At 47.0% G+C, this 18,709-nt stretch overlaps 1 protein-coding gene across 1 annotated transcript in view; it reads left to right on the top strand.

The window, feature by feature from the left end:
- TENM4 (teneurin transmembrane protein 4) overlaps nt 1-18,709 on the top strand; it is a 439,221-nt gene that overhangs the window by 289,262 nt on the left and 131,250 nt on the right. The window lies entirely within an intron of this gene.

The following is an 18,709-nucleotide window of genomic DNA, read 5'->3' as shown; positions in this document are numbered from 1 at the left end:
TCAGCACACCCTTGGCCCACAGCAGCTACCTGGTAAACACTGATGAGTGAGTGAATGACAAACACACAACTGAGTGTGCTCTGTGTTGTGGTGTTTGGTTCACCCCAGAGTTTACACATGCAAAGTTTAAGGGATAATATGTGAGCACCCTCTGTTCCAGTTCAGTTCAGTCGCTCAGTCGTGTCCGACTCTCTGCGACCCCATGAATCACAGCACGCCAGGCCTCCCGCCCATCACCAACTCCCAGAGTTCACTCAAACTCCTGTCCATGGAGTCGGTGATGCCATCCAGCCATCTCATCCTCGGTCGTCCCCTTCTCCTCCTGCCCCCAATCCCTCCCAGCATCAGAGTCCTTTCTGATGAGTCAGCTCTTCGCATGAGGTGGCCAAAGTATTGGAGTTGCAGCTTTAGCATCAGTCCTTCCAAAGAACACCCAGGGTTGATCTCCTTCAGAATGGACTGATTGGATCTCCTTGCAGTCCAAAGGACTCTCAAAAGTCTTCTCCAACACCACAGTTCAAAAGCATCAATTCTTCGGTGCTCAGCTTTCTTCACAATCCAACTCTCACATCCATACATGACCACAGGAAAAACCATAGCCTTGACTAGACGGACCTTTGTTGGCAAAGTAATGTCTCTGCTTTTGAATATGCTCTCTAGGTTGGTCATAACTTTCCTTCCAAGGAGTAAGCGTCTTTTAATTTCATGACTGCAGTCACCATCTGCAGTGATTTTGGAGCCCAAAAAAATAAAGTCTGACACTGTTTCCCCATCTATTTCCCATGAAGTGATGGGACCGGATGCCATGATCTTAGATTTCTGAATGTTGAGCTTTAAGCCAACTTTGTGAAAAACATTCTCCTCTTTCACTTTCATCAAGAGGCTTTTTAGTTCCTCTTCACTTTCTGCCATAAGGGTGGTATCATCTGCATATCTGAAGTTATTGATATTTTTCCCAGCAATCTTGATTCCAGTTTGTGCTTCTTCCAGCCTAGTGTTTCTCATGATGTACTCTGCATATGAGTTAAATAAGCAGGGTGACAATATACAGCCTTGACACACTCCTTTTCCTATTTGGAACCAGTCTGCTGTTCCATGTCCAGTTCTAACTGCTGCTTCCTGACCTGCATACAGATTTCTCAAGAGGCAGGTTAGGTGCTCTGGTATTCCCATCTCTTTCAGAATTTCCCACAGTTTCTTGTGATCCACATAGTCAAAGGCTTTGGCAGAGTCAATAAAGCAGAAATAGATGTTTTTCTGGAACTCTCTTGCTTTTTTCATGATCCAGCAGATGTTGGTAATTTGATCTCTGGTTCCTCTGCCTTTTCTAAAACCAGCTTGAACATCTGGAAGTTCACGGTTCACGTATTGCTGAAGCCTGGCTTGGGGAATTTTGAGCATTACTTTACTAGCATGTGAGATGAGTGCAATTGTGTGGTAGTTTGAGCATTCTTTGGCATTGCCTTTCTTTGGGATTGGAATGAAAACTGACCTTTTCCAGTCCTGTGGCCACTGCTGAGTTTTCCAAATTTGCTGGCATACTGAGGGCAGCACTTTCGCAGCATCATCTTTCAGGATTTGAAATAGCTCAACTGGAATTCCATCACCTCCACTAGCTTTGTTTGTAGTGATGCTTTCTAAGGCTCATTTGACTTATTTATACTCAAATGATTTAATTGAAATGCACCCCATTGTTTTTAGTCATAGGTATTCTAGATTTGTTAAAGAGTATATCATTACCTTTAATTATCTAGGTGAGAAGTTAGATTGAAGTTAGCTGTGGGTATTGATCAATTTCTTCACCCTAAATCACCTTCCCCACTGCACCACACTGTTTAAACAAAGTGAAGGTCAGATCAGCTCATCATCTTGTATACTACCAGTTTTGGTAGTGGTCAGGAAAGATGGTTGACACCTTTGTAAAGATGAGATCCTGTGCAGCATTCATGCCTTTGGGATACTTGGAGTTCCCTTTCCCCACTGAATAGAGAACTGATGTTTAAAATGCAGTCTAAGGGTCTTCCCAGGTGGCTCAGTGGTAAAGAATTTGCCTGCCAGTCTTGGAGCTACAGGAGTTGTGAGTTCCATCCCTGGGTCAGGAAGATGCCCTAAAGGAGGAAATGGCAACCCACTCTGGAATTCTTGACTGGAGAATCCCAAGGACAGTGGAGCCTGGCAGGCTATAGTCCACAGGGTCGCAAAGCATCAGACATTACTGAAGCAACTTAAGCACACTCGCAGGCATATACACACACATGCAGTCTAATTTGGACTTTGTTTGCAGAGCTCATGTAAAGACATCACAAATGCAAATGCATGGAGTCTTAGGAATAATTTTTTTATATAGCTCTGTTTATAGCAATATAATGAATGTTCCTTTTATAGCTACACTGGGTTGTATTGTTCATTATATGGCCACAGAGCTAATTTATGATAGAAATATAACCATCCATGCATTGTTAATCCCCAGTGAAACTTCACAGCATCTGATGGAGGCAGATTTAACTTTGAATGAGATCACTAAGGATTCTTTTCGTTGGCCCTTTAGAGGGAGAGAGAAGATCCCACTGAAAGGGACTTGAATACAGCTGTGGGGGCCCGTCTTCCTAAACTCTGTGCCTCCTGCTCCCCACAGCTGGTATCAAGCACAAGGTCTCCAATCTGAGGCACGGAGCTCTGTGCGCTAAGAGGAGTCCCGGAGTCTGACGGCCGTGAGTTCAAATGCCGACCCTGCTACCTACTAGTTGTAACTTTGGGCAGGTGGCTTCACCCCTGCAAGCTGTAAAATAGGGATAACGAGAGTACCTACCTCATGGGGTTAGTATTTGGGAAATCATTATTCAGAGGATTATTTAAGGTAATGCATACAAGCAGTTAGCATGCTACTCAGCCCTTGATATGGGCTCAGTTAAGGTTAGCTATGTTACGGGTATGATTAAAACACGCGTTGGTGAGAGCCCTCGATATTAACAGAGACATTTGAGAGAGGCAAGATGACATGTGGCCTTTGAGAAAGGCGGATGATAGTTTTTAAATCTCTGACCTATAACTGACTGAAACAGTGTCATGATTGCCAGAAGGCCGGGGGTTTAAAAGATGACTTCAGACTTCCCCTCTCCCCTTGCAGTAGCGGTAACAATTTGTTTGTTGAGTCCTTCACAGCATACAGAGATCACTCTACCTTCCTCTTTTTCACACACACACACCCCACATACACACAGAGAGAAGCAGCAACAGCTGGTGAGGCGGAGTGACAGGTATGGTGTGGTCCCCATCCTCACACTGAGGCTCAGCAGCTTACGTGAGGCGCCCAGCGGGAGCTGGGAGTCCAAGCCCAGCCTGGCCTCTGCTGCCCAGCACCCCGCACCGCTTCCCATGGCCATCACTTCTCTTTGGACGCCACTTCCCGACAGACGCTGGTTTGAAGGCTAGTGAAACTGGTGTGGCTGGTGGTTGTCTCTCCCTTCTGTCCCAGCCATACCTGCCTGGGCTCCGTCCTGGCTCTGCACCTGCTAACTGCCTGACCTTAGCAAGGGATTTGACTTTTTTTTTTTCCTTTGACCATGCTGTGCATCATGAAGGATCTTATTTCCCTGACCAGGGATCAAACCAGCACGTGCTACATTGGAAGTACAGTCTTAACCACTGGGCCGCTGGAAAAGGACTTGATGTGACTGTCTCTCCCTTATAAAACATGGAGATAGTACCATACCTGCCTCAGAGGGCCATGTGGGGATGAAGCTGTGCAGTGCAGGTGCACACAAGAACAGCGCCTGCAGAGGGGACACTTCATGATGCCTCCTCCCTCCCTCCCATCGGCACTTCCACCGAGTGAAAGCTGTTTGAAAACGATTGAGTTTGGGCCCTAAAACTAAGCAGGGCAGGCCTCACTGAGTGGATGCCCCATGACCGAGGGACTACCTTTGTTGTGCTCAGGGAGTTGGCCACAGGGCCATGAACAGGCACTGAACTTTGTTTCAAGGGACCCGGTCCCCCCTAGTTGAGTGGCTTCAGGAAGTCGCTTCACCTCCCTGACCCTAAGTTTCCTTTTAGGTAAATTACCTATGAGCTTATTGTACATATTCAGTGAGAAAGTGCAGGGAAAATGGTTAGCACATGGTTGGCACAACTCAGACCCCCGACAAGGGTAGCTCAAGTCATGCCATTTGTGTTATTTGCTCTGGGCACAGCAGGACTGAACAGGCACTGCCCGGAGCCCTTCCGTCAGGAGCTGCAGGCCGGGAGACGCATCCTGAAGGACTGGCTCTAGGTGGTGGGGCTGGCAGAAGTGAGCCCCCGCTGTCTGGCCCCCTGAGGAAGGAGAACCCATCTCTTGCCTGAGATGAGTGTCTTGCCTGTTTGGCACAGAGAACAGGATTTAATGAAAGCAGCTTAAATCAACACGCCCTGTACTCAGCAACTAGCCTGTAATGCAATGTGAGCTGACAAGTTTCCCAGCACTTCAGTTAGGTTTGTGGAAACAGTGAAGTCAGATTTTATACAAGTGTTTACTCAGGCCCCTGGGTTCTCAACAGCTTGGCTTGCCATTTTGTCTCAGAAATTCCCCCTTAATTCCTGCCTCATTGCTGTGGTCTTCCCTCCTGACAAACCATATAAGATAACTGTTTAAGTCGATCCCTGTGGCCTGGAAGAGCACACGTTATATGTCCCAGCCCCTACCCCAACACACCTCCATCCTCGACTCTAGGCCCAGTGGGACTTTACTGCCTCAGTCTTTGGGAACAGTTGTTATGATGGTTGTGATGGTGATGATGGTGATGATGGTAGTGGTTGTGATGATGGTGATGGAGGTGTTAGTGGTGGTGATGGTGATGATGGTGTTGATGAAGGTGTTGGTGGTAATGGTAGTGGTTGGGATGGTGATGGTGATGATGGTGTTGATGGCAATGTTAGTGGTTGTGATGGTGATGATGGTGTTGATGGTGATGGAGGTGTTAGTGGTTGTGATGGTGATGGTATTGATGGAGGTATTAGTGGTGGTAATGGTAGTGGTTGTGATGATGGTGATGGTGATGATGGTGTTGATGGCAATTTAGTGGTTGTGATGGTGATGATGGTGTTGATGGAGGTATTAGTGGTGGTAATGGTAGTGGTTGTGATGATGGTGATGGTGATGATGGTGTTGATGGCAATTTAGTGGTTGTGATGGTGATGATGGTGTTGATGGTGATGGAGGTGTTAGTGGTTGTGATGGTGATGGTATTGACGGAGGTGTTAGTGGTGCTAATGGTAGTGGTTGTGATGATGGTGATGGTGATGATGGTGTTGATGGCGATTTAGTGGTTGTGATGGTGATGATGGTGATGGTGTTGACAGAGGTGTTAGTGGTGGTGATGGTAGTGGTTGTGATGATGGTGATGGTGATGATGGTGTTGATGAAGATGTTAGTGGTGGTGATGGTGATGATGGTGTTGACGGAGGTGTTAGTGGTGGTAATGGTAGTGGTTGTGATGGTGGTGATGGTGATGATGGTGTTGATGGCAGTGTTAGTGGTTGTGATGGTGATGATGGTGCTGATGAAGATGTTAGTGGTGGTGATGATGGTGATGGCAGTGTTAGTGGTTGTGATGGTGATGATGGTGCTGATGAAGGTGTTAGTGGTGGTGATGATGGTGATGGAAGTGTTAGTGGTGGTGATGGTGATGATGGTGTTGATGAAGGTGTTAGTGGTGGTAATGGTAGTGGTTGTGATGATGGTGATGGTGATGATGGTGTTGATGGCAATGTTAGTGGTTGTGATGGTGATGATGGTGATGGTATTGATGGAGGTGTTAGTGGTGGTGATGGTAGTGGTTGTGATGATTGTGATGGTGATGATGGTGTTGATGAAGATGTTAGTGGTTGTGATGGTGATGATGGTGTTCACGGAGGTCTTGGTGGTGATGGTAGTGGTTGTGATGGTGTTGATGGTGATGTTAGTGGTTGTGATGGTGATGATGGTGTTGATGGAGGTGTTAGTGGTGGTAATGGTAGTGGTTGTGATGATTGTGATGGTGATGATGTGTTGACGGAGGTGTTAGTGGTGGTGATGGTAGTGGTTGTGATGATGGTGATGGTGATGATCGTGTTGATGGTGATTTAGTGGTTTTGATGATGGTGATGATGGTGCTGATGAAGATGTTAGTGGTGGTGATGATGGTGATGGAAGTGTTAGTGGTGGTGATGGTGATGATGGTGTTGATGAAGGTGTTAGTGGTGGTAATGGTAGTGGTTGTGATGGTGGTGATGGTGATGATGGTGTTGATGGCGATTTAGTGGTTGTGATGGTGATGATGGTGGTGTTGATGGAGGTGTTAGTGGTGGTGATGGTAGTGGTTGTGATGATGGTGATGGTGATGATGGTGTTGATGAAGATGTTAGTGGTTGTGATGGTGATGATGGTGTTGATGGCAGTGTTAGTGGCTGTGATGGTGATGGTGTTGATGGAGGTGTTAGTGGTGGTGATGGTAGTGGTTGTGATGGTGGTGATGGTGATGATGGTGTTGATGAAGATGGTAGTGGTTGTGATGGTGGTGATGGTGATGATGGTGTTGATGAAGATGTTAGTGGTTGTGATGGTGATGATGGTGTTGATGGAGGTGTTAGTAGTGGTGATGGTAGTGGTTGTGATGGTGGTGATAGTGATGATGGTGATGATGGTGATGATGGTATTGGTGGTTATGGCAGTGGTTGTGATGGTGGTGATGGTGATGATGAGGATGGTAATGATGAGGTTAGTGATGATAATGGTGATGATGATTGCTACTGCTATTGTGTTACAAATGGGAAAGAGCTGGAGAGAGGAAATGACTTGCTCAGAGTAACTCAGCTAATCTGTGGTAGAGTTTGAGTTAAGTGTAGGCCCTCTAAGTCCTCACCTCTTACGTCAAGCCTTATTTCTATCCAAAGAGGTTTCTTTGCAATTAGTCTTGTCTTTTCCCCTGAGAAGCCACAGGATGAAGCATTAATTAAAGAGTCATTGGTCTGTTAATGCTCACCAGGTACCAGCTACTGAATTAAGTGCTTTTCAACCATGATTTTAGTTAAGGTTCATAAGAAACCTCTGATGTCAGTATTATAGTTTCATTTTCCAGATAAGGAACCTGAAGCTCAGAGCTGAGTTAAGTTCCTTACCAGCACCCCCTCATTTGTAAGTGGTACAGCACAGAGTCAACCCAGATCCGGCTCCAAGGCCTCTCCTAAGCTCCTCTGTGTGCTGAGAGATGTATTATACATGCACCTCTCTTGCCAAACCGTCTGCCCTATGAAGGCAGGGTCTGTGATTCTCCCTTGGGCACAGCCTGACAGCCAGCAGGTTCTAGTGCTTGCTGAACGAGTGACTCATGCAGGGAATTATCAAAGAAGAGCAAGGAGTTTCCTCTCAAGGCTCTGCCCAAGGAGATCCCAGCACACTACCAGCCAGGCAGTCTAATCCCTTCGACAAGAGCTCCACCACCCCCCACGCCCCCAACACATACACATTACACTCGGCAAGGCTAAAACCAAGTCCCTGGGCCCCTTCTCACTTTCCAGACCTAGCTCACATTCATCTCACTCATGTGCAGGGCCAGCCAGGCAGAACCCATCCTGGACAAGAATGGCATCATTTCACCTCCTTCCAGCCCTCTTCCCCAGGGAGCAGCCCTGCAGGGCTGGATGCCTCCTCAGTTTTGCATAAAGGGGTACAGTGAGCAGCCCCGCTGAGCAGAAGGATTCCCTCCCCACCCCACCCCACCCCCAAGTGATTTAGTTAGCTTTTCAGCCTCTTGGCTCAGAGCTGCTTCCTAAAAGGGGAGGAATTTAACCTCTTTTGAGATGGTCCTTAAAATTGGAAAAGCCTACCTTTCTTTCAGAGCCTAACAGCTCCTAAGGAAGATTTCAGGCTCTGCGGCATTTTCCAGAATACCATTTCCAATTCGATCCCTTAAACCCATCGCTTGCCCCTTCGCTGGCTCTCCCTCGTGTCTTCCTTCCCCAACACCCTAGCCCAGTCATCTCAGTCCTCAGCCTCATAAATTCATTCCTCATTTCCACTGCTCTGTGGGCTCACTCCAATCTTGTCTTCCATAAATGACTTTTATTTGAGAGGGCCCTCTCGCTACATTTTATTCCTTTGGGTTTCTGGCTCATAGAAGCAGTACATGGCAGAGATTCGGATTGTAAAATGCTCATGCTGGTGGTTTATGATTCTTATCATTTCATTGCAACTGAATTTCATGGAATAACAGGTGGGGATCTTTTAGAGATTCAGTGGTATGGATTTGGTGGTAGCATGTACACTCAGAAAGAATTGCATGGGATTTGGAGTGGGACCAAGCTAGATTTTTTAAATCCAGCTTATCCAAAGAATATGGCTAATGATACCTGCCTTTCAGGGCTGCTTTTCAAATTAGCTTTAATTTGTACATATAAAAAGCTTGGCATGGTGGCTGGCGCTCAGCACGCAATAAATGAAGTATTAATGTATATTTTTAGAATGCATGATTAAAGCTAAATTAGCCAGATAGTCCTTTGACACTAACCATTGAAGTCTGAGGGAAGTTTATATGCTGAAGGTTTGAAGCCAAACCTTGACTGGAGTCTGTAGGACCTTGAACACCTCACTTTCTTTCTCAGAAGCTTGGTTTCCTTGTGGTTTCTGAAACCGTCTACCCTCGGCTTCCCCCAGCCCCTGCCCCACTCTGATCATCAAGTCTAAACAAGGGGTGGCTAAGATGCCAACATGTTTATCCCTAGACCCCAGCACAAGGGCGCCAGGGTGCTAGCATCGGGCTCTACTCAGGGACCGGTCTGAGAGAGGACCACAGCCCCCACAGGGCATCCCAGCAGAGTTCCAGTGGCCACCCACTGCTGAGAGGCACACCCGTCCACTCCATCCTCTTGCGGTCCTTCCTGGCCTCCCCATGTGCTGGGCCTCAAGGATCTGCACTCCTCAGGCCCTGCACTAGTGCTTGGCCTGGGCATCAAGGCTTAGCCTTCCTCAGGCCATTCAGGAGGCAGTTCCTAGTCATACAGCATTAAGACCTCTGACCAACATGTGTGCGGCGGGGTTGGGGTGCACGAGGGCAGGCATGTGCGCTCGGCCACAGGGAGCCCAGGGAAGAACCTGGGAAGGTCCTCCTCGAGATGGAGACCTGTAAGCCAGACGGCAGAGGGGGCCGAAGCGGGGCTCCTGGGGGCAGGGGAGAGGAGGCCTGTGCAGGCAGCGGGGGCAGCATGTGCAGAAGCACAGACTGGTCCTTCCTCTCCGGACTGGAGACTAGGAGCCCCGGGGGTGGACGGCGAAGTGAGGCCAGAGGGGCAGGCAGGGTCCCAGTCACGGAGTCCACTGAACGTCCTGCTGTGAATCCCAGGGTGAAAATGGTTTCAGTTCACAATGAAGATTTTCCTTGCAGACTCCACGTTGAGGCTTTTTCTCGAACTCTGTCAGTGCAACTTAGCCTAGGTCCTGCATCAACTCACAGGGACTTTCTAGAATTCAAACTAGAGCCTCTGAGTTTCAAATTTCTTCTCTAATACTGTCCTCCCCTACCAAAAAGAAAAGAAAAACAGAAAGCATAATTAATAACAATAATGACCAGATAGATACAGATCAGAAAAGCTCTGTTACCAATTAAGTCACAGTCGACAGTAAAATAAGCCCAATGCTTTAAAAAAATAAGCTGAAAGTAGCAACAGAGTTTAAAAAAAAAAATAAAGCTCTAAACATAGCAGTTGCAGTACTAAATTTGGAAAAAGGTAATTCAATTTTATTTACGAGGCAAACTATAATTACGTTTAGATTTGAGGGAACAGAATTTAATTCTTATTAATGACAGAAAGACTGAGTGAAATGCTTTAATGCCAGAGAAATTGTCTTCTGTTCATGGATGGGAGAGAAAATTAGATTCAGTGTGGAGCATTCTCCCCTGTCACAGGTCTCATTTGTGTAGCAGGAATTGTTCCCTCTCTGAGAAGCATCAGCTTCTCAGCACAGAAAGCACAGGACTGACATCCAATTAAACGTCAAAAGGAAATGATCGGGCTGGGCTATTTCTGTATAGGTATGTTATAGGAGGGGAAGCCCAAGGTTAGAATTTCACCCAAGGAATCATATCTGTTGAGACTTGACATTTGCCGTGCCCCTTCCCAACAGTCTAAAATTGAAGTTCAGAATAGTAAATATTCAAGAAATTGACAGTGAAGCAGAGAAGGCAGAGGGTATGTTGGAAGGAGGCAGAGACGAGCCCACCAGTTGTCTGGGAAGTAGTGTGGATGCTTAGACACAAGGAGATGGTCAGTTCCTAAAATTTAACCAAAGACTGGGAAATTGGGCCCAAAGAGGTGTGCTGCTAAATACTGCCAGAGGTAAAGTTTGATAAACCGGAAGCTGGCAGCTTAGTAATTTAGTAGAATTTTTCCCAACAGCCCAGGAACATTTTTGTTCACAATTGGAGCCCTTCAGTATCCAAATATAAGCCCTCCTGAAATTGGGCTTCAGAATTAGGTTTCTGTTTGGATGCCCAAGCTGACAACCTTGTACAGACTCTCTAGCTGTCTTCCTGAATCAAACTGCTGGTATGGTAACTTGTAATTTTAAAATATTGACTTTTCTTTGAATGGATATTTTATTTACATTTTACAGAGCTTCTCCATGTATGTGCTTCATGATTTATTTGAACAATAAATACATAAGCCTCTTACATTCAAGACAGTGTTATTCTCTGGAAACCAGGGTTCAGGGAGCTTGAGTGACTTTCCCAAAGGCACTTTGGAGAAAAAAAGAATTCAGATCCTCCTTCTCTGGGTTCAGAGCCCACGCTTATTCCCTGGATAACTTTGCCATTGGCTGTTACCAAGGTTGACTCAGACAGTAAAGAATCTGCCTAAAATGTAGAAGACCTGGGTTTGATCTCTAGGTCGGGAAGATCCCCTGAAGAAGGAAATGGCAACCCACTCCAGTATTCTTGCCTGGGAAACCCCACGGCCATGGAGACTGTCAGGCTACAGTTCATAGGGTTGCAAAGAGTTGAACATGACTGAGTGACTAACACTTTCCCCTTTCTTCTAAGATTTACACTGATACTGTCTGCGGATCATGTATCAGGTTGACAAGGTGCCACTTCATTTGGTGACACTGCATAAATTGGATCACGACCAGTGCGGACCTGGTGATACTACCAGGGTTCGGGAAAAGAGCAGTTGCTTTCAGCTGGGGTGATCAGAGTGGCTTCTTGGAGGAAGTGAGATTTAAGTTGGGGATGGAGGTTAGATTTGAGTTGACAGAGATGGAAGAAAGGCTAGCACTTTGCAGCAGCCCATTGTGGAAGTAAAGATTTACAGCAGGTACATAGATGAGATAGACCGTGGCTCTAAGAAAGAGAAGTGGTTTGCAGTAGCTTGCTGCTGTTCTTTTATCACAGCGTCATGTCTGACTCCCGTGACCCCGTGGACTGCAGCCCGCCAGGCTTCTCTGTTCATCGGACTTCCCAGGCAAGAATACTGGAGTGGGTTGCCATTTCCCTCTCCAGGGGATCTTCCAACCCAGGGATTGAATCTGCATCTCCTGCATTGTCAGGCAGATTCTTTACCACTGAGCCACCCCCGGAAGCTGAAACTTGGAGTAGCTTAGCTTAGGATATTTGTGGCGGTAGTGAGAGGAATCAGAGGTGAGGAAGTTAGCAGGCATCAGATCATGAATGGCCTTGAACGAGTTTAGATTTCATCTGTCAGTGGAAGCCACTGGGACGTTTCAGGCAGATCTGCGACACGGTCAGGTTTGGCTTTAGCAAGCTTTCTCTAATTTTGACATGCAGTTGGAGGTGCCTAGGGGACTTCCAGGAGGAGGTGATCAGGACAGAGTTAGATGGATGAGCACATGACTGGATGGAGAGGCAGGCCTTCACAAAAGCATGTCAGGGCTGGAGGTCTCCACACCAGATGTCTCTCAGTTTCCCTACTTGGACCCTTTCACGCAGGCATTGTTTCAGCCCCAGCTAAAAATACACATCCCAGTCACCGGTTTTGGTGTCTCTGCTCTCCAGTCCTGGCTTGTTATCCTTCAGCTACGTCAGACTGTGTGAAGGCCTCCCCTGTGCTAGCCTTGAGCTCCCCTAATCAGGAAGCCAGAATACCCTCCAATTAAGATGAGCAGTTCCTACTCCCTGCGATAGGTGCTTCACAAAGCTTGAAATTCTGGTCCTTGGAGAATAGATTGGAGACTGCTCTGCACTGACATACTGGAATCCACTTTTCTGCTTGGTTTGAGAGCTTTCTGAGCTCCCTGAGTGAGGTGAAAGGCCATGTGCTCTCCAAGGCTCGTTAGCTTCCTGCCATCTAGACCTGGGAGCCGAGGTGGTGCTTGGAGCAGCTCTGCTCTGCCGTGCCAGGGACAGAGGGCGAGAGGCACAGGAGAGTGACTTGGCTTTGGCCTCAATGTCAAAAGGAGACTAATTACTGTGAAGGAGTCAGACGCCCTTTTCCTGTGCCTCCCTCCCTTCTGGCTGCTTCCTGAAACCTGCGCTGAGACGAAAAAGCCATCTGCCCAGTTTTGTGGGGGAGGGAGGGAGGGAGAGAGAGAGATGCTATATTTGAGCCAAATCATTCAAAATGCAGGGATTTCTGGCCTGTGGAAGAGAAGGTTAAATTGCAATTAGCCTACTGTGTGCCAGGCATGGTGGCCAGCTTTATGCCCATTTATACACCTAGATAGACTTGAGTTCCTTGAAGATAGAAGTAATTTAATACCATTTCTGAATCCCCAGCATCGAAGGGTGCCTGTCACATAGTAGATGCTCAATATATTTTCAGTTTTCAGATTCTGTCTTTACTGCTGTTTTAGAAATGACAAAAATAAGACTCAGCTATGTGCAATGTTTGTTTCCTGGAGCTGGGAAGTATCAGAGCTGACTTTTATACCCAGCTTGCCTAAATCAAGGCCTCTGTCTTGTGCAAAATCACAGGGCCTTGAATAGTTACATGGAGTACCCTGCCTCGGGGCACTGGAACCTGGCGGATGCAGTCTAAGGATACATTTTCTATATCAGACTCAGTGTGGGATGCAGAGACTAATCTGATGGTGGGAGGGTTCTGGAGGCAACACAGGCAGACTGATATCTCTGATAAAGAAAGGCTTGCATAGGGTGCTTTGGGAAGGCAGGAGATGAAGCCCCTTCCAGTTGGGAAATTGGAAGGCAGCTTCAAGGAAGAGGTAGCCTTGGAGCCAGAGTTGAACATGTGAAGACTAGGGGAAAGGAGCACCTGGACCATGGAAGCAGCCTGTCCAGAGGCACAGAGGAGAGGCCACAGAGCGGTGAGCCCACCCCCTCTGTTAGCCACTTGGCTGGCCCCGTACCTGAGCATTTCCTAAGGCAGCCGTCAAGCGCTTGCTCAAGTACCACCCTACATGTCACTCTGCACTTCTGTATTTGGCCCATGTTGTCCGCAGGATGGTTAGAGGATCTCTAAGATAACTCTTCTTCCAAGGAGGAAGCATCTTTTAATTTCATGGCTGCAGTCACCATCTGCAGTGATTTTGGAGCCCAAGAAAATAAAGTCTCTCACTGTTTCCATTGTTTCCCCATCTATTTCCCATGAAGTGATGGGGCCGGATGCCATGATCTTAGTTTTCTGAATGTTGAGCTTTAAACCAACTTTTTCACTCTCCTCTTTCACTTTCATCAAGAGGCTTTTTAGTTCCTCCTCACTTTCTGCCGTAAGGGTGGTGTCATCTGCATATCTGAGGTTATTGATATTTCTCCCAGCACTCTTGATTCCAGCTTGTGCTTCTTCCAGCCCAGCGTTTCTCATGATGTACTCTGCATATAAGTTAAATAAGCAGGGTGACGGTATATAGCCTTGACATACTCCTTGTCCTATTTGGAACCAGTCTGTTGCTCCATGTCCAATTCTAACTGTTGCTTCCTGACCTGCATATAGATTTCTCAAGAGGCAGGTCAGGTGGTCTGGTATTCCCATCTCTCTCAGAATTGTCCACAGTTTATTGTGATCCACACAGTCAAAGGCTTTGGCATAGTCAATAAAGAAGAAATAGATGTTTTTGAACTGTGGTGTTGGAGAAGACTCTTGAGAGTCCCTTGGACTGCAAGGAGATCCAACCAGTCCATTCTAAAGGAGATCAGTCCTGGGTGTTCTTTGGAAGGACTGATGCTAAAGCTGAAACTCCAATACTTTGGCCACCTCATGCAAAGAGTTGACTCACTAGAAAAGACTCTGATGTTGGGAGGGATTGGGGGCAGGAGAAGAGGACGACAGATGATGAGATGGCTGGATGGCATCACTGACTCGATGGACATGAGTTTGAGTGAATTCCAGGAGTTGGTGATGGGCAGGGAGGCCTGGCATGCTGCAATTCATGGGGTCGCAAAGAATCGGACACGACTGAGCAACAGAACTGAACTGAACTGAAGATGCCTCCTCATGCTCTGGCTGTGAAAACTGCCCTTCTAAGTTTTCCTCCTCTTTTTCTCTCTTACCCCTAAACCCACCTAAAGGCAATTCCCTGGCCACGTCCAAGCCACTTCTTGCCCAGCATCTCCTGGCTCACCCTCCTTCTCATCCATTTCCCCCTTGGTCCTTCATCTCCAGCTGCCTTCTTCCATCACTCTCAGCTCCCCATGTCTGCACCTATCTTCCACATCCCCCTTGCAAAACCCAGGGTTATTCCAGCTACTCACTGTCCCTGATCTTATGGCCGGGCCTCAGAGCGCCACAACCCAAATCACGGCGTGCTCATGCTCTTTAGCCTCTCCTGAGGCCTTCCAGCTGCAGTTCATCCTGTACTTTGCGAGTTCTTGTGCTCAGTCCCCAGGGGGCTCTTTCAAATGTCCACATCTCTCCATCAGCATCCTGCTCAGTGGAGGTTCCTCCTTCACTGAGAATCCCGAGGCCATGGATTAACGCTCTCTCATCATCCTCGCCTGTGCCCTGCACAGGTCTCTGCCGCTCACCTATCCCGAGGGCACGAGGCGCAGGAAGCCTAGCCTTCTGATTAGGCTCCACATCCAGGCCTCTCCAGTTCTTGAGAGGCACCTCAGTTGCCCACCCCTCACCTTGCTTTCCCCAGTATATCTTCAAACTGCACCCCACACCCGGCTCTTCTAGAACGTAAACATAAAATAATTGCCATATTCAGAACTTCCCTGTAGCTCAGACGGTGAAGAATCTGCCTGCAATGCAGGAGACTCAGGTTTGATCCCTGGTTCAGGAAGATCCTCTGGAGGAGGGAATGGCAGTCCTCTCCAGTATTCTTGCCTGGAGAATCCCATGGACAGAGAAGCCTGGCAGGCTACAGTCCATGGGGTCGCAAAGTCGGACACGACTGAGGGACTAACACTACTGCTGCTGCTGCTCTACAAAAAAAAGGTGTGCGTGACGTTAGGCACATTACATGATGCTCGTTCAGCCCCACGTGAGCCTGAGATGCTGGTGTCTCTATTTTGAAGGTGGGAAAGCTGAGGCACAGAAAGTTGGAGTAACTTGCCCAAGTCACATGATAGATGGATGGGTGGATAGATGAACGGATGGATGGAAGATTGATGGATGAATGGGCAGTTAGATGGCCTGTTGACGGAAGAGCTGATTGGATGATGGGTAGATGGACAGATGGATGGGCTGATGGACAGGCAGATAGATGAATGGAGGCTGAAAAGACAGCTAAAGAGACAAATGAAAGGAAGAGTACTGAACACAATAAACATTGAGTCAGGGTGAGAACGGAGACTCAGATTCTGATTTCGGAGACTTGCTAGTCTAGCTGGGCTGATGATGTAATACATAATTAATAAGGACATATGTCACATTACATCTGAGGTTTTACCTAAACCAGATCCTGCTGCTTACAGACCAAAAAAGTTGTGTTAATCATAGTCACCTTTCATTCTAGCTAAGTGCCTCTGAGCAAGTCACTTAATTTCTCCAAGCTCTTTGCTCAGTGATGATAAGGGAGTACAAATGTAACTGCAGGGGTGTTGTGAGAATTTAGTGAGATATTATTTGTGTGCCATCAACAGTGGTTCTATAATTTGCCCTTATATTTTGCCCCAAATGCTGTTTAGTTGTAGGGACACACTTAAAGTATCCAAGGACTTCATGAGAAATTCCCTAAGGAATTTTCAAGGACCAGGATTTCAGACAAATTCCCCAAACTGTGCACTAACTCAGATGAGCTAGTGATGCAACAGAAAGTCCTAGTGGAAACCATTTAAAATTCAGTTCAGTTCAGTTCAGTTCATTTCAGTTGCTCAGTCATGTCCAACTCTTTGCGACCCCATGCCAGGTCTCCCTGTCCATCACCAACTCCCGGAGCTTGCTCAAACTCATGTCAGTGATGCCATTTAAAATTATTTAACACTTACTAAAATTTCTTAACATCACTCTAAGAAACTCACAATACAGACTTATTACAGTCTTCCCGGGAGGTCACAGCTCTGCTTTCACATCCCTGGAGTTTTAAAGACAGCTTCACCTACATCTGTTCCTTGCTCAGGAAGAAGGCACACAGATCATTGCATGAGGTCTCCTCTCTCTCCCACTTGTGTCAATTTTGAGCATCTTTCCAAGTGGAAGAAATTTTATAGGAAAATTATATATAAGTCTCTCCCTTTGGAGGAAAGACACAGTTTCCCTTACCAGTTATTTTAATGAAGAGGATTGTAACGTAAATCCAGACAAATTAAAACATAGCTGTGATAGGTCCCAGGCTTTGTCCAGGTTCATATGGGGATTAACATTTAATGAGAGGAGCCTGGGGCAGCCTTTCCCTCATGTATACACTTTGGAGCACAGGTAACCAACAGCCAAACCATATATATTTCCCCAACCTCTTCACCTCTTCATCATGTGTCCACCTGCTTCTGCATCATAGAAAGGGGGTGGGTGTGGCCATTGGTGTGAAGGAAGATGCGAGTGAGCGTGTAAGAACTGAGACACTTTAAGGGTGCGAGCTCCAGTCGGAGGTTGGAGAAGATAAGTTTCTAAGACAGTTAAATACAAAGGAGACTGACCCCCTGTGTGACTGTATTTAACCAAGTAAATTGGGTACAATATGGCTCTGAGATAGAGTTGAGCCAGCTGATATAACGTCTCTTCCATGAGTTTGTTTTTTTTTTTAATTCATCTGTTCTTTCAGCAAATATTTATTGAAGGCACATGCTGTGCCAGGTCTGGTGCCTGCTGCCGGGGACCCAAGAATGAATAAACGCTAGAGCCTGCTGGCAGGTGGGCTTCCAGTCTAAAGAGAAGATAGACACAGACCCCAGTGAGGCAGGGCACAGGGCGGGTGGGGAAGGGGAGGTGCTCTGGGTGTGGCTTTTCCCAGCAGAAAAGCTAAGGTGTTCTTGGGCCTGACCTGGTTCGTCCCCAAGGCCCTGCACAGTTGAGCAAGAACTTTACAGACTTGGAATGAGAACTTTAGGACAGTTAGGGATTTCTGCCTGATTTCAAGAGGAAGCCGAGTGACACACATAGATGGTTTTGAAGCCTGTTTTGTCTTGGCTGGTGGTACTGTGCTGTGTAACTTCATACCCAAAGTTTGAGGCCACTGCTAGAAACTGGTTTGCTCTTCAGGGAGGTGCATCTCTTCCAGGTGACTCAGAGCTGCACTGATACTGGGTGTCTGGTTGATGTTGTTCAATCGCTAAGTCATATCTGACTATTTGCAACTCTGTGGACTGCAGCTCACCAGGCTCCTTTGTCCCTCACTGTCCCCCAAAGTTTACTCAGATTCATGTCCATTGAGTCACTGACACTATCTAACCATCTCATTCTCTGCCACCTCCTTCTCCCCCTGCCTTCAATCTTTCCCAGCATCAGGGTCTTTTCCAATGAGTCGACTCTTCACATCAGGTGGCCAAAGTATTAGAGCTTCAGCTTCAGCATCAGTCCTTCCAATGAATATTCAGGACTGATTTCCTTTAGGATGGACTGGTTTGATTGCCTCACTGTCCAAGGGACTCTCAAGAGTCTTCTCCAGCACCCCAATTCAAAAGCATCAATTTGTCAGCACTCAGCCTTCCTTATGGTCCAACTCTCACAATTGTACATGACTACCGGAAAAACAGGATGCCTTAGGTCCCCATCAATCAGTTGTGTGCGTAACAGGATGTACATGGCACAGTTTACAGAGCACATTTCATATCACAGTTACACATTTGCCCTTTGCTTCCGTTATCACCACTCACCATGTAGGGGACCATTACTGCTGTCCCCATTTGGGGGAGAAGTATGATGCAGAGAGATTAAGTACTTCTCCCAAGGACTCCATGAGAACCCAAGGAGACTGGGCAGCCAAAGTCTGAAGCCAAGTCTACTCTGTGGATCGTACCCTGTAGTACATCAGAGGATTCCACCAGTCCCCAGTCTTCCAGCATTTACTCAGAAAGTACTGATGTGAATCACATGACTGTCCCCTAGCCTTTAGCAAATGCTTGCTTGTGTCAGATATGTTACATAAGTCAGAATTCACATCTGAACCGCATTGCACCACACCCCATTTCCTTTCTTATACGAATATGTGTGTGCCGTTTATACCCTGACTGTGTGCCAGGCTCCATGCTAGAAGCTTCAGTTCTGTTCATCTTAACTCATTTAACTTCATTAGGTTACATGCATCTGCCATGCTAGGATGTCCCTTCTTAGAGTCAGGAAAGAGCCGTGTCTGTCATGCTCACCATTGGATCCCGAGTGCCCGCTGGGAGCAAAGAAATTCAGC

Source organism: Capricornis sumatraensis, chromosome 8, assembly GCF_032405125.1.
Source record: "Capricornis sumatraensis isolate serow.1 chromosome 8, serow.2, whole genome shotgun sequence".
NCBI classification, from domain to species: domain Eukaryota; kingdom Metazoa; phylum Chordata; class Mammalia; order Artiodactyla; family Bovidae; genus Capricornis; species Capricornis sumatraensis.
Note: the sequence above shows the minus strand (reverse complement) of the source record. Positions and strands in the feature narration are given on the sequence as shown.